The following is a 12,954-nucleotide window of genomic DNA, read 5'->3' as shown; positions in this document are numbered from 1 at the left end:
TTTCCCTACACAATATGCAGACGAATGTCCGTGGTGTCAGGGTAAACCTACACTAGAACACATCACATGGACCTGCCCCAAGGCAGACTTAGAGCCAAGAAAAAACCCGAGTGTGATGCAGTGGGAGCACTTGCTGGCCAGCGAGGACGAGGAAGCGCAACGATTCCTTGTGCGCCGAGCCACGATGGCAGCAATTAAGTGCGGCATCCTGGACCAAGGATCGACCACGGCGCCCAGTGACCCGTAAGGGTCAAGAACACCAATTTATCGACAATAAAGTTTTTTCCATCCATCCATCCATCCACGCATTTCGAAGACGGCGCTGGCTGCGCACCATGAGCCGCCATGTTTTGAACGTATGGGCTTCTATGCAGCCTACGCTACCATAGTACATCTACCTTGGAACAGGCGCACGCTGCATCGCGCTATGCGTCACCGTTTGACGTTCGCCGCAAGCGCGTGTTTATCGCGGAGGCGGGCTGGAAAGCAATAGCTTCTGCCAGGCGGTGGATTTATAAAAGGCGGGAAGCGCTTTCTCTCGTTCTAGCCGAGACTGGGCGAATGACGCGGCGCGATTTTACTACACAAGGCAGACATATAGCATAACCATAGGCTAAATCCTAAGCATAACCTTAAGTTAAACCATAAGCATATCCATAAGTTAAACTGTAAGCATATCAGTAGGCTAAATCATAAAGCATAACCGTACGTTAAACCGTAAGCATATCCGTAGACTAAATCATAAAGCATAACCATAAGTTAAACCGTAAGCATCACCGCAGCTTTTCGCTTCGAGATATCCAGGCTTAACCTCAGCTAAGCCCCAGCCAATTTTTTTTTTTTTTTGTGGTGAGGTTAGGAATTTTCCGGTTAGCTAGTCCACTCTGCAATGTGTAGTAATACAGGATCACTATACGTCCATCACTATTGACGAGGGTGACGCTGGTGAACACTGTCAAGGTTCACTTACAGTACGCATAGGATGGATGGAAACTATATTACACACACAAAAAAAAAATTCTTCCAAGGTGCTAAATACCCCCGAAAGCCAGATTGGCTTAAAACCAATATTAGGACATGGTAAGGAACATAAGCTCGTTTCTTGATAATGGACGGTGAACCGACGCAGTTGCTCCCAAATTATGCTTCTTCGTTTAATACGGTACTGATCAGAAATGGGGACAGGCTTTTACTGCTGGACATTCTAACTTTACAGTGGGAGAAACCCCAGTTTAAAATAGTGCTAAGCTGACGTTTTGCTACCTTCCAAGAGAAGACAGCCGTCGCCGTAACTCAGTTGGTACAGCACCGGGCGCGAAATTCGGAGGTCGTGTGTTCGTATCCCACCGACGCCTTGAGGTTATTTTTCTTCTGCTTTCTAATCGATTATTTTTAAAACAATTACCCTATTGATCTCCCGTTGATGACCACCACAAATAAATATCCTCTGTGCTCCCTGGTTTCAGTGACAGTTGAAAATCGAAAATTGGTTTTGAGGAAAGGAAATAGCGCAGTATCTGTCTCACATATCTCGGCGGACACCTGAACCAAGCCATAAGGGAAGGGACGAAGGAAGGTGGGGGTGAAAGAAGAAAGGAAGAAGGAGGTGCCCTAGTGGAGGTCTCCGGAAAAATTTCGACGCTCAGGGGATCTTTAACGCGTCTGTTCTTTCAATCTTTCCTCTCACATATTTCGCTTCTCCTCTATCTGCACGTGGCAGCGGTTGTGGCTCAGCTCGAGCCAGTAGGCAGGCCCGTGCATTTTTATTTTCATCCTTCTTTCAGTCACAACAACAACAACGTGCACCGACATCACACAGCACACGGGCGCCTTTTGCGTTTCGCCTCCATCCAAATACTGCCGCCGCGGTCGGGTTCGAACCTGGGTACTCCAGCGTGCAACTCGCACAAAAGTGATCTGGGCTCCTCGCCACCAGGGTCTACGAGGCGATGAGGCCGCTGATGCGGCCGCCCGAGCGCTCACACACCGGGCTCCTCAACCTAGCTCTCCTGGCTCAGAAGCTCAAAAGCCACTTCTGCGGTTCCGCGAAATCCTAATTCATTATTGCGACAGCCACCGCCTCTACCCGGCACCTGCCAAGGGGCTGAGTAAGGCGGAGGAGCGAACTCTGCGGCGCCTGCGGACAGAAACTCTTCTCTGTCCTGCCATAGCAAAACACTTCGACCCGAACACAGATGGGCGCTGCCCGCACTGTGGAGAGATCTGCGATATCTTTCACATGGTGTGGGCATGTACTCAGAATCCTCACCTTCCCCCTTCCCCCACCCCCACCCGAGAGGCATGGGAGACTGCCCTCCTCAACTGCTCCACACTGGAGTTCCAAAGGGCTCTAGTAAAGCGGGCGCGAGACGGGGCCTCGTCGTGCGGTGTCCCGGACTACGGATACCGACCATGTAGCGGGGTCTTCTGATCCCCAAACTCTCGTCTTGCGCTGGAGTTTGAGGTAACGTGGCGGCGCCTGGTGGCAGCAAGGAAAAGCTGGCTGGGTAGTACCAGGTTGGGTAGTAGTGAGCGCTGGCTGTGGCGGTGTACCTTTCTAGCCTGCGTCTTGCGTCGATTCGCACGTTTTTCTGAACTGTTGTGAGTGCGACAAGGCTCGTCACTTGTGGCCAACCACGCCGCGGCCTGGCCGTGGCTTAGTTTTTAGAAAACCGACGCTCCGTGTGCCTCAGCACGAAACGCAGGCAGCAGAAGGAATCGGCGACGCCGATCCGCCCGAGAGACCTCGCTCAGTCCCGAAAAAGCGTCACCGTCGTTACTGCTGCGTCGTGGGCTACCACGAGCAAGAAGGTCTGAATCCCAATATCAAATTCCACCGTTTTCCTTCAAGGTGTCACGAAGCGGAGCGCCGGGCGCGCTAGATAGCTGCAGTTGGACGCACCGAGTAAGCGAACCTTCGCGCTGTGCTGTCAGCTTCGCCTGCCTTGATGTTTGTTTGGTTATCCGCGTTGCTGAAATTCGTTCTCTTTGCACATGCAGTCCGGACGGCAAACCGTGGGATGCAGTGCCGAACACCAGGACATGCAGTCGCCACTTTGTGGGTAACGAGCAAAACAATTCGGCCAGTCATCCCGCATATGTACCTGCAATCTTCCCCGCGGTCTACAGCCGGTCTCATCCTCCTTGTGTTCGTCTTCTTTTGGCGCCTACCTCTCTCAAAAAAATGTATATGTAGGGAGCAGCCGCATATGCAGGCGTCGAATGAGAATTTATGCATTCTACAACACAACTTGTTTAGTACATCCCTACATAGGCAGTTGGACCAAGCAAGCAGCAAAAAGTGTACCATGACAATCACCAAACAGTAGGGAATGCGCAACAGAGCAAGCAGCAAAAGACGAGAAACGAACAGCATAATTCAGAGTTCATATCAAGGGAATGCACAACGCAGCAAAGAGCACAAAAAATGCATGGTATAATTCATATGTCGATCATGTCAACATCTCACTTCGGATAATAAAATCGGCATATCAGCAGGCATGGTTGGTGATTCACGACTAGAGAGGCCACTGAGACAATTGACAATTCGACCGGTGCAACGTGGTAAGGTGGCCAGGTGCGTACAAATGACCACAAATGGGGGGGGGGGGGGGGTGGGGGGGTTGATTAGGTGCGAATTCGCTACGCACTACGAGCAGCCCAGCGTCGAGAGTGAAATGTGCATATTGTCGACCTCAATCCAGCACGTATGTGGCATCGCGGCATCACTGATAACAGCGAACGTGTTCGAGCGATGTCGTTTTAAGGATGAAAAGCTACATCAAGAAAGCGACATGAAGCGCGCAGCGCAAGAGCTCGCGCTGCAGCGTTATTCGGCTGCGAGCTCATATATGCATTGCATCATGTTAGTATTTGCTGAAGGAACAGATGGCGGCTACTACAAAGCAGGCATGACTGCTTGTTTAGCGAGATGCAGTCAACGAAGACTGCAGGAGGCCCACCGTTTCGTGGCCCGCTGCTGGCGCGGCGTGTACCGTCGTGCGCTCGAGCAGTCCCGTATACATGTCTGTTTAGCGCTGCTGCGAATTCATATATTGCAAGTATTTCATCGCGTTGGTGCGCTTAAATCTCGAAGCGTGCAGACCTTATCTGAAGTTCAACTTCGTACGCGACTCTCTTCACTTGCGAATGACACCGCGCTGAAACTTCGCCGCTTATTTCTTGAACAGAGTACACGTACTTGGCGTTGCATAATTTCTTCCCTTTACACAGCGTGCCAGCCCTGAAAAAATCTTCGGCGCCCGATATTCGCTGTAGGCTATGACACAGTACAAGTGAAAGTCGCGGGTCCATACGTATCCATACTGCCAACGTGTTTTCCGAAGCAGACGCCAGAGCCCGGTACTACCCAGCCGAGGGAAGAGGGCGCTCTTTAGCACCATTTTCGCAGCGCCCCCTGGGCAATGCAAGAGGTCTATTAAAAATGTTTTTCACCACCACCACCACCAGCAGCGTGCACTGATATCGCACAGCACAAGGGCGCCTTTTCAGTTGCGTGCACAGAGAGTTTTTGTGACGAATTTTTTCATGGATAAAAATAAAGGATTGCTGGGGAATAGAAAAGTAAACACAAAGCAAAAACACCAAAACGAAACGGGAAATGCATAACGTACGCAATAGATGGACACTGGGTGATGTGCAGCCGAGGGATTAAAAAAATTGGCGGGGCTTAGCTTTTGTTAAGCCCGGTAGGTTGCGAAAGCAGGTGTTTTATACTGAATATGCAGCGCCTCTAGTGGGAATAGCGCGGCGCGCCGTGGCAAGCGGCCGCCGTTACCCGACGAGCCGAGTTGTAGCCCGTCTATGGATGGATGGATGGATGGATGGATGGATGGATGGACGGATGGACGGATGGACGGATGGACGGATGGACGGATGGATGGATGGATGGATGGATGGATGGATGGATGGATGGATGGATGGATGGATGGATGGATGGACGGATGGACGGATGGACGGATGGACGGATGGACGGATGGATGGATGGATGGATGGATGGATGGATGGATGGATGGATGGATGGATGGATGGATGGATGGATGGACGGATGGACGGATGGACGGATGGATGGATGGATGGATGGATGGATGGATGGATGGATGGATGGATGGACGGATGGACGGATGGACGGATGGACGGATGGATGGATGGATGGATGGATGGATGGATGGATGGATGGATGGATGGACGGACGGACGGACGGACGGACGGACGGACGGACGGACGGATGGACGGACGGACGGACGGACGGACGGACGGACGGACGGACGGACGGACGGACGGACGGACGGACGGACGGACGGACGGATGGATGGATGGATGGATGGATGGATGGATGGATGGATGGATGGATGGATGGATGGATGGATGGATGGATGGAAAAAACTTTATTGTCAATAAATTGGTGTTCTTGACCCTTACGGGTCACTGGGCGCCGTGGTCGATCCTTGGTCCAGGATGCCGCACTTGACTGCTGCCATCGTGGCTCGGCGCAAAAGGAATCGTTGCGCTTCCTCGTCCTCGCTGGCCAGCAAGTGCTCCCACTGCATCACACTCGGGTTTATTCTTGGCTCTAAGTCTGCCTTAGGGCAGGTCCATGTGATATGTTCTAGTGTAGGTTTACCCTGACACCACGGACATTCGTCTGCATATTGTGTAGGGAAAATCTTGTGTAGTTTGTGCAGGTGTGGGTAGGTACCGGTTTGTAGTCTGCGCCAGTCTACCGCCTCCTCTTTGGTGAGCCTTTTGTGTGGGGCTGGGTAGCGTTTCCGCTGACCCCTGTAATGATCGAGTATATCTGAGTACGTGGGGGTAACTGGGTCAAAGGTGCCTGTGGTGCAAAGTGCTGAGTCTGCTCGGTTGACGTATCCTCGAGCTAACTCGTCTGCTGCCACGTTGCCCCTCATCCCCTCATGTCCCGGAACCCACACTATACTAGGTTTAGTGTTTTTGTGTCTTCTCGTCGTGTGTAGAATATGATTGGCGATGCTGTCGATCCTGCCTCTTGTGTAGTTTCTACATGCTTGTTTGGAGTCCGTCACTATAGTGAGGTTGTGTCCTGTTGCGTTGTCGTGCGATATTGCGAGAGCAATGGCGGCTTCTTCAGCTGCTTCTATGTTTGGGTTGTTTATCGTTGCGCTGGTTATTTCTTGCCCTCCTTCGTTTGTTACAACGGCGATTGTTTTGCGTTGGTATCGGTACTCTCTCCTGGTATGACGTCTCTCTCTCCTGGTATGACGTCACGCCATAACGTCACTAGCGCCTCTAGCGGGAGGAGCGCGGCGCGCCGTGGCAAGCGGCCGCCGTTACCCGACGAGCCGAGTTGGTAGCCCGTCTCTCGCTCCTGGTATGACGTCACGCTGTGACGTCGCTAAGCATGGTATGACGTCAGGGGTCATTCTAAAGGTCAAACGTGGCAAGTGGCCGCCGCTACGCGAAAGGCCGTGCTTGGGAGTAGTATTGCTTGCGCAATAAAAAAAAATAAGAAGAAGAAGATGGTTTGGTTTACGTTTATGGAGTTTAACGTCCCAAAGCGACACACGCTATGAGGGACGCCGTAGTGAGAGACTCCGGAAATTTCGACCACCTAGGGTTCTTTAACGTGCACTGACATCACATAGTACACCGGCCTCTAGAATTTCGCCTGCATAGAAATTCCACCACCGCGGCCAGGATCGAAACCGCGTCTTTCGGGACAGCAGTCGAGCGTCATAACCACTGAGCCACCGCGGAGGCTCATTAAGAAGAATAAAAGAAAGAAAATGGCGCAGTAATTATATCACATCTCGGTGGACACAAGTTGAGAGTGAAAGAAGGAGACAGAGAGAAAAAGGTGGCGTAGTGGAGGGCGCCACCATACTTGGATACAGCAATAGGTCTCCTTTTATTGCCATTCAATATAATTTTTTTACTGGAATCTAATTTGTTGCCTTCCTAACATTTTTTTAATTACCATTATTATAAGAAGGATAATAAAAGATAATAATGATAATTAAAAAATGTTAGCAAGGTAACCAATTAAATTCCAGTAAAAAATTTTGAATTGCGGTAAAAGCGAACCTGTGGCTGTATACAAGTATGGTGGCGCCCTCCACTACGGCACCTCTTTCTTTCTTCTTCTTTCACTCTCAACTTGTGTCCACCGAGATTTGATACAATTACGGCACCTCTTTCTTTCCTCAAAAAAAAAACTTTAATCAAAATACCAGCCCTACCTGCCCATTTAGGCTACGTAGAAAACATTCCTTTCAGGCAGCTGTGTCGCAAAGAACTGTTTATGGAAGGTAAAGCACGTACAATAATCCCTTAAGTTTTGGAGAACATCCTTGTGCATACTTCGCTGAGAAAATTTTTAACAACAAATAAATAGGTTTCATTTCTTCTTCCTGTGATTTGCATCCTCCAGCCCGAGCCCATGTATTGGTAAGAAGTGTCCTCCATTTCCTGTTTTAAAAACTTCGTGAGCGAGTTCGTTAAGTGGTATCGAGTATCCCGGGGGCAGGTAATCGGTCTGCGCTCTTAATACCTTCGGAAGCACGCTTTACAAAAACTAGTCAACGAAAAAGAATTGCTCCGCCAAGCCTGTTAGCGGGCAGGAAAAAAAAATTAATCGCTGACATGCGTGATCCGTCACTTCATACCGTGTAAGAATAACCGGTGCTTCACTACTACCTCGGGATTCCGGAGGGAACTAGTTAATGAAGAACTTTCTTTTTGGCAAGTGTTCAAACTTGCTGCGCAAGAAACAAAACGAGAAAAAAAAATTTACAAAGAAAAGTACATGAGGTGAAAGTGAACCCTTTCAGAGAAAAATGGCAGCAGCTCGCGAGGACTCTTGGTAGAAAGTACAGCTGCAGAAGATCGCTGGAGAGCGTATGAAGCCGCAGGCTTGCGTTCGGGGCTAATTAATTAGCGAGCGCTCGGAGCGCGCTGCCGGAGGACGAGGAAAACTGGTGGACAGTCTTCTGCCGTCGATGACACCATACATTTTAATTCGTATTTACTCCACCTAACTTTTCCGACTGGCGTTGAGAACCAAAAAAGAAGAAGGAAAACACGTAATCCTGTTCCCCTCGCTGTAGAAAAATTGCTTGGGCGCCCCGATATGGGCAGAAGATGCGTGGAGCAAAAAGCTCCCATGTGAGAGGCTCTACCCAGATCGAAGTGTTAGTTAAGGAAGATTTTTTTTTTTTATGGCTGCTGGCTCGACTAAAGCCAAGACTAATGCAGCATGATCGAATACCGGCAGCTGCTCACAGGCTAACTAGCGACTATAACAGGCAACTTAGCGCGAATTTTGCTGAAGCCAGTCAAAATGACAAACGGAGTTAACGAGTGTATTTCAGTGAGCGTGTGTATGTGAGGATTGGGAGAGAGGGGGGGAGGGGGGAAGCAATGAGAAAAGCCCTGAATGGTGAGAAGCCACGGAAGTTTGAGAAAAGGAATCCGTCCTCATCGCATCGTCTCTGCAAATGATTGCCACGTGAAGTGAATGCTAATCAGGCCCGTTCGTCTTCGGTTTTCATTTCTTTCCCGAACTCGGGCGGTAGAAATCTAGCAATATATTTTTTAACTTAAATTCTGATATAAACCAGAATATTAATGAAGTCTAGGGTTCGACGGAATCCCGTCTGGCGAGGAAAATTCATAGTTATTTGTCGAAGAAAACATACACTCGCCAAGGTTCAAAGAAAAATAAAAAGAATAGCGTGTGTCGCTTTGGGACGTTAAACTCCATAAACGTAAACCAAACCATCTTCTTCTTATTATTTTTTTTATTGCGCAAGCAATACTACTCCCAAGAACGGCTTCGCTTCTTTGGGATCAAGGCACCCGTACGGGCGCCGAAACGTCAATTCTTTTTATTTTTCTTTGAACCTTGGCGAGTGTATGTTTTCTTCGACAAAAAAAAACAGAATATTTATTAAGGTTTTATAGTTAAGGTTTTATTCGGTCATGAAAAAACAATTTTCTATAGGCACTCGTTTTTATGAGGGACATAAAATGCGCTAAATTAGCCTCTTAATAATTTTCTAGCAAAACAAGCCTCATGCTGACAGCTTCTGCATATTTATTAGGATTAATCTGTAGTTACCGGCACTCGTCTCGTTACATCCACGAAAGCGATCGAGTGCTTTTTTTTTTCATATTGATAAATAATCTTGCAATGAAGTGACCAATTGAAATCATAGTAGAACACGAGAAACTTCATGAGGTTTCTTTGGCGAGCAGATCATGTTAATGTTTGCAACATAAGACCGAGAAAAGAAGGAAGTCATCCCAGAAGAAAACGAAAAGCATTGCAATGATGTTTGTTTGTTTGTTTGTTTGTTTGTTTGTTTGTTTGTTTGTTTGTTTGTTTGTTTGTCTGTTTGTTTGTTTGTTTGTTTGTTTGTTTGTTTGTTTGTTTGTTTGTTTGTTTGTTTGTTTGTTTGTTTTGAAAAGGAATAGATGTTCTGATTTTTTCCCCCTAAAATACCAAGCCTGCCGACTATGGGGTAATAACACAGTGTATGGAGGTCGATACTCTACTGCTGGAAGCCCGCTAACGCAAAGCGAAAGTGGGCGAAAAGTTAGAAACTTTGCTCTCCAATATCAAGAGAGCAGTCATTCCTTCCAGTGAAAAAATGAGACGGTTGCAAATCTCACCTGCTCATCTCGTAGAACGTCTTAAATATATTGTAGAAAGCGTGAGATGTCTGGGAGTCAAATTAATCTTCGGATGCATAATATTCGAGGTATCAAACTGTTCCGATCACACGACCATCAGAAGAACAACCAGATGGAATGTTAAGAACAGAGCATGAAATATAAAAATCCCCGCTAAGTTTCAGACTGTGGCATGTATGCGAAATGTTTTAGTCATCCTCTTCAAACGTCTTCATTTGTGACAGGCTGGTACAGCAGTGAAAGCCACGTTAGCTGTCTCCTCAGTGCGGCTCGAGCTCGACAAAGTTGGAGGATGCAAAGACATGCACATTTGGTTCGCCGCGGGTCAAACCACTCGGCATGACTGCTGCAGAGGCGACACAAGTGCGCCAGACGCGAAAGGTTGCTGGAAACAGTATGTGCTGCAGAGTCTACCTGCCGTTTCGTTTTTCGATTGAAAAAAACATCTTGAACGGTTCTCTGAAATCTTCCATTTGAAGGCTTCCGAGGAAAGCGTACACAAAAACACTTGAAAATTCCTTAAATGATCGTACGCACGCAATTTCAGGTGAAGCGGATATTTTTTTCTCGTTTCTGCCCCTATTTTCTCAGAGGCCATGTACGTGCCCCTTATCGACCCCTGAGCGGAGGGCCCGAGCTTCGGCTCCTGACGAAGGTTTTCGCGGGGGTACGTAGAGCCCTCGTTACAGGTTTTGCCATCGATCACGAACGGAGTACAGAGCTACCTAGACGGAAGGAAAGTTCCTTGACAGCGCCGAGTAATTGATGATTCCGGACGCCCTTTATAAACTTTCGAAGCGTTCGTCACTTTCGAAGAGCGCAGAGAATCTTTTCACCTGTCTGCTTCTGAAGCCTCGCGTTGTATTGCTCGCAGTGGGGAGTGGAATGGTTTGGGGCATCGAGTTGAATCAATATGCCGTTGGGATCGCCAGTAGATTTGACGGCCAATCATGCAACCGTGTGAGCTAGAAGAGGTTACAGATAGTCGATGTAGACCACAGTGGAGTGCGCAGATATTATTTCCAGTAGGAGCTCTTGTTTAATGGAGTATAGCACCGAGGAAAGGCTCTAACTTGTGAGCGCGGACAAGAAAAAAATTGAAGGGGAGATAAGCTCTTCAGGGACCCGAGCCAAAATTTTTGGCGCCGAATGAACAGATAAACGATGAGGAAGATAATCCAAAATTTCAAAAAACACAGCTCGAGAGGCTACTAGTTTGAACACACCTCGCGAGAAGTTACTGCGTGCGCTTTGGTGCGCCGAGTGTACATGCGGCGCAGGAACAATAACCCTTCAATGGCGCGTGTGTGCGCCTTCCAGAATTTTGTAGTGAATGCAGGCGGACCGCATTATGCGGCACGTTTATGTGAGGCACGAACTGGTTGACTTCTTTTTTTAAGCAATTTTTTTCGTGCAGTAGGCAAAAAACCCGCGGCGATGGCCGAGCGGGATAAAAATTATACGTCTTTCTGGGATCTAAAGTGTTAATTACGCTTAATTACACATTTTCCATCTAATTTGGCACAAATCAGACGTTTTTCCGACCATTCTGTGGCAATTTTCACTATGCCGTTACGACTCCATGTGGGTGTAACGTCACACCGTTCCCGTGGCTATATCTACGTCCCCGCTATTTCGACGTAATTTCGACATTGTTGCCTATAATTAATGAACTAATTAATATACAGTCACCAAACTTGATTTCTGGGCTTATTTCGTCCTCCTCTATCTGAAGCAACCATTCGTTTTCTCCTATCTTTTTTATTTCCCGAGTTAAAACCCAAGTTAAACGCTGCCAAAGGTGTGACACCCTCTGCTAACGGACAACAGTATGAGCCATTAAAGGCTTTCGCCTTAAAAGAACGAAAATAAAAGTGCTGTGCTGGCGCCGGTGTTTGTTCGAATCCTGCTCGGTGTTGAAGTTTTTTTCTGCTGGCTCCCGTTCTGACAGAGAAGTTCCGGAATTTTCGGACGAGTTCGTCTTCACGCTTTGCATCAGGTACTGCGAGGTTTCTGGATGGTACTTCCCTAATCTTGCTGCGGATGGGTGCTAAAAGCATTTCGTGCTTGGCATTCTAACGTATATTTAGGAGAGCAAGAGAGGCATTGGAACTTTCACACAACTTTTTTGCGACTCATCGTCAACACCTTTCGTTAAGGCGCATCCCACTGCGAGGCTTTTGCGCCACCAATGCTGCTGGCTTCACCCATTAGCGACTATAAAAAACGTTAGAGATCACTGCGGCGACCCGCATTGGGAGAATGCGAAAGCTTTGGCGCCTCATCGGCACTCGTCGCCTCTCTTTGCCTCTCTTTATCATTTTATTTTTGTTTGTTAATTAATTTAACTACTGAATTTGCGCAATTATCTTATGCTTTAATTAAAGATCGATTCATTTACTCTGATAATACTTTCTTTTATCTCAACCATTTTGGCTTTTCAAATTTGATGCCGTGGTTGCTTTCCCGTCCACTTACTATATCCCCGTCCAGCCTATTCAACCGTCTAATGTTTTTTGCTGGCAATTAATTAACTACTTAATCTATGTCAATAAAAATTTTTGTTCGATTAATTATTCCTCATCAAATACATTCCAATTCATTTCAAACTTTGTTTTCACTCCTTTGTCTATTTTTCCCGTATTTTGCCGTCCACAGCTAGCTGTTTTCCCGTCCACTCATTACACTGACGTCCGCGCCATTCTGACATTTTTCTCTGTAATTATTTAACTTAACATTGTATCGACACATTTTTTTTTGCGCAGCATCCTCACATCATACTCTTTCGATTACAACCACTCGTTTGATGCTATCCCTCCGTTTTGCGGGCACGACCCCGCTGACACAGCCTAGTAATGCTCCCGCATTAAAAGATAAACCTTCTTATTGTACGGCACTCGATGGCAATAATTTATACCTCAGAGCAAGGGAGGTAAATGAATGAGTTAACAGTCGAAAACTAATGGAACAGCGTACGTCAGGTGTACTTCTTATTCGCAGAAGTTGCAGAACTGCTGTGCTTGCGACGAATACTTGAAATTTCTCTGCTTGCTATAATGACCAACTAGTCGGAGATATGTATTTTTCAAAATATGTAACGAAAATGTAGCGTGCACATACACTTGAACACACGCCATTGCAACTCTGATCTGGCGCGCGGTACTTTATCACCAGTATGAAGTGAGTGAAGATAGACCATGCCAGAGTAATAAAGTCGCCTGCACATGCAACACGTCCGGGCCAAAAATAGCTATGTACAACAGC

The sequence above is a fragment of the Amblyomma mixtum genome, chromosome 2 (genome assembly GCF_055824585.1).
Source record: "Amblyomma mixtum isolate Tamu chromosome 2, ASM5582458v1, whole genome shotgun sequence".
In the NCBI taxonomy this organism is placed as follows: domain Eukaryota; kingdom Metazoa; phylum Arthropoda; class Arachnida; order Ixodida; family Ixodidae; genus Amblyomma; species Amblyomma mixtum.
This window is presented reverse-complemented; position numbering follows the sequence as displayed.